This window comes from Gavialis gangeticus, unplaced genomic scaffold (assembly GCF_001723915.1).
Source record: "Gavialis gangeticus isolate Ggan-Ray unplaced genomic scaffold, GavGan_comp1, whole genome shotgun sequence".
Lineage (NCBI taxonomy): Eukaryota > Metazoa > Chordata > Crocodylia > Gavialidae > Gavialis > Gavialis gangeticus.
The window spans coordinates 11,419,382-11,422,102 of record NW_017729034.1 but is presented as its reverse complement, the minus strand read 5'-3'; the positions used below and the strand labels follow the sequence as shown (position 1 = coordinate 11,422,102).

At 48.3% G+C, this 2,721-nt stretch overlaps 1 protein-coding gene across 3 annotated transcripts in view; it reads right to left on the bottom strand.

Annotated features, from left to right (window-relative positions):
• The window catches only part of STXBP5L (syntaxin binding protein 5 like), a 448,370-nt gene that overhangs the window by 125,960 nt on the left and 319,689 nt on the right, over nucleotides 1-2,721 (bottom strand). The window lies entirely within an intron of this gene.

Below are 2,721 nucleotides of genomic sequence, written 5' to 3'. Positions count from 1 at the left end.
CCCCCCATGCCTCTTCTGGGGGTGTGCATGGTGATGGGGAGCCACACCACCCCCCATAGCCCTGGACAAGCCTCCCACATCCTATCCCTGGACCTGTCCTGACCCCAGGGCTCCATTCACCCCAGCCCCAGCCCCTGCCCCTGCCCCACTCCCTTTGTCACAACTGAGGCCTTGATCTGCCCACCCACAGCCCTTTCCCCTCCCCCACCCCCTCCCCTACTGACTTACCTGTGGGGGGAGAAGGGGGGGGCTCATGCACATGTGCTCAGCCCCTGCAAATAATTTTTTCTCCTTCCGCCTATGGCTGTCCACTCAAATCACTCTAATCTTAAAATGTAAACTGCACCTGAATCTAAAATAGTCCCTTTCCAAAGGCAGTGTGTATGAGGCACAGCGGGAACAAACTTTTAAGGTGATGGGAATGGTCTTTAAGTGCTTACACACACACACACACAGACACCCCCTTCTTTAAGTGACCATTGAAACCTTAATACAATCAAACACTAAAACATTAGGGAAGCATTAATAGTTTCTGCACAAGTTCCTCTATAGTTCTCATCACTACAGCATCTGAATGCTTCATGAATATTTATTAAGTTAACTCATTATTTTTGCTGCCCATTGTTTCTGTGCAGTCTTGAGGTAGCTTTCTTTCTATGTTACATGTAGGGAACTGAAATAGAGGGAAAGATTAAGAGCAAAAGATTTCACTAACTTAATATGGCTGGCCAGTAGCTCCTTGCTACCTGTCCCACTTGCCACCTGTCCCTGCCTACTCTTCAACCACAGGGCCGGGGGTGGGGGTGGGGCTGGATCTGGGTGCATGGAGGTGACAAGGGTTACAGGGAACCTGGCAGCAGACGGGGAGTAGGAACCTCCCCCACACTGCTCTGGCCACTGCCAGTCTCAGAATAATTAGTGGTGGCAGGACGGTGATCTGGGGGTGGAGGGGCCAATGAAGGGCAGGTGGGGTAATCAGGTTGGCTGATTCAGCGGGTAGGAGGGCAATTCAGGAAGCAGTGGGTGGTCAGGGTGGCAGGAGGCGGGGATCAAGGTATTGGGGCAGGTGGTGGTGATCAAAGGGCAGAGGGGACCATTCAAGGGCCAATGGAGGTGGAGGGGTGGGGAATGGGGCCAGCAGGAGGGTGATATCGCTAGTATGGGAGGGGGGAATCAGGGTGGCAGGGGGGCAACCCAAGGATGGAGGGGTTGATTTGGCAGACAGAGGGGGCAGCAGCTGGCAGATCTCTGTCCACCTGAGATGAAATCACAGATCTCTACCCACACACCCTCCCTCACCTTCTTTCCCCTTGCACTCCTGCCTTCCTTTCTCCAGGTCCACCTCTTTGTTGTCCCTCTGCTCTCCCTCACCCTTTTCCCATCCCTCCCAGTGCATTTACTACCCCAGCTGTCCCCAGGACTCTATCATTGCAGAGTCCTGGATGATAGCTAGTTCACCTAGGAGTGATGCCTCCTGGGATACTGAAGGAGGTTTTATCTCAGTTAAACAGTCAGAAGTTAACTTGAGCTAGATAGCACAGCTCAAAGATATTCCTTGCCCAAACTGGCATAACTTCAAGATGCCTGGAGGGCATTTAGGACTTGTTAATGAGTCTTAATGAGCAATCATACAAGTTTGAAATGCTCTTAACATGATCCAATTGTAATGTGCAATCTCATCCATAATTCCTACAGTATTTAGTATTATGCAACATTCATTGGGATCAAAGTACATGTCCCACTGGCTGTGGAGAGGAGTGTCCTCTATGCACATAGACTCTTTATCCAGTTACCCTGATCCCTCCAGTCTGTTCTTTTCTCCCTCTCAACTCTTTATCTTAGTTTCATTCTCTACACCTGTCTAGTTCTAGTCTCCCCTCTTCAGGCTTCTCGCACCTCTCTAGTCCCTGCACTCTTTGTTTCATACCATGGTACTTTCTGCTCCAACTCCTGGCTCCCTCCATGTTCCGGTCTTTTTCACCTTCCCAATCCCTACAAGCAGACCCTTACCCAATCTGTCTCTCTCTCCTGTACTTCATCCCCCTTGGCTTTCATTCCCTTCTTGCATGCCTTGACTTCTTGGCTCCCCATCACAGTCTCATTCTTCCCATCATTTAATTGCTGTCTGTCTTCCCAACTCCAATGCCTCTCTGCTCACTCCCACTTTTTGCTTGGCCAGTCCAACTCTCACCTTGGTACCTAACTCCTAACTTCTAGGTCCTCCCTTTCCCTCCTTCCACCACCAGCTTCTGGTCTGAGTCTTCCTCTGTACCCATATCTGTCTAAATCCCTTCTTTTCCAGCCAGCTCTGGCTCCTGTGCACTCAGCATTCAATCAGTCATAGTGGGCATCAGCAGAGAGATCATTGAGGGGACAAGAGAGATAGGTGCCTGGCTCTCAGTTTCAGTATCTGGTCTTAGCCTAGGTGTCACTACAAATTACAGTTATGAAAATATATTTTAAAAGGCAACCTTAAGACCTGTACTGAAACCTGGTCGCAATGCTTATAACAAAGACAGCTAAAGCTCTCAGATAAATAACAGCTGGTTTTCTTATGTTGCAGTCCCAATAAATCTTAGAAAAGAATTTTAATGAGCACAAAGAAGCTTCATGATATCAGAGACAAAATGTCCAGGGGCAAAATCCAACTCAAACTGTTGTGCTATATATAGAAAAATGGAAACAGATATAAAAAAAAAAAAAAAAAAAAAAAAAAAAAAA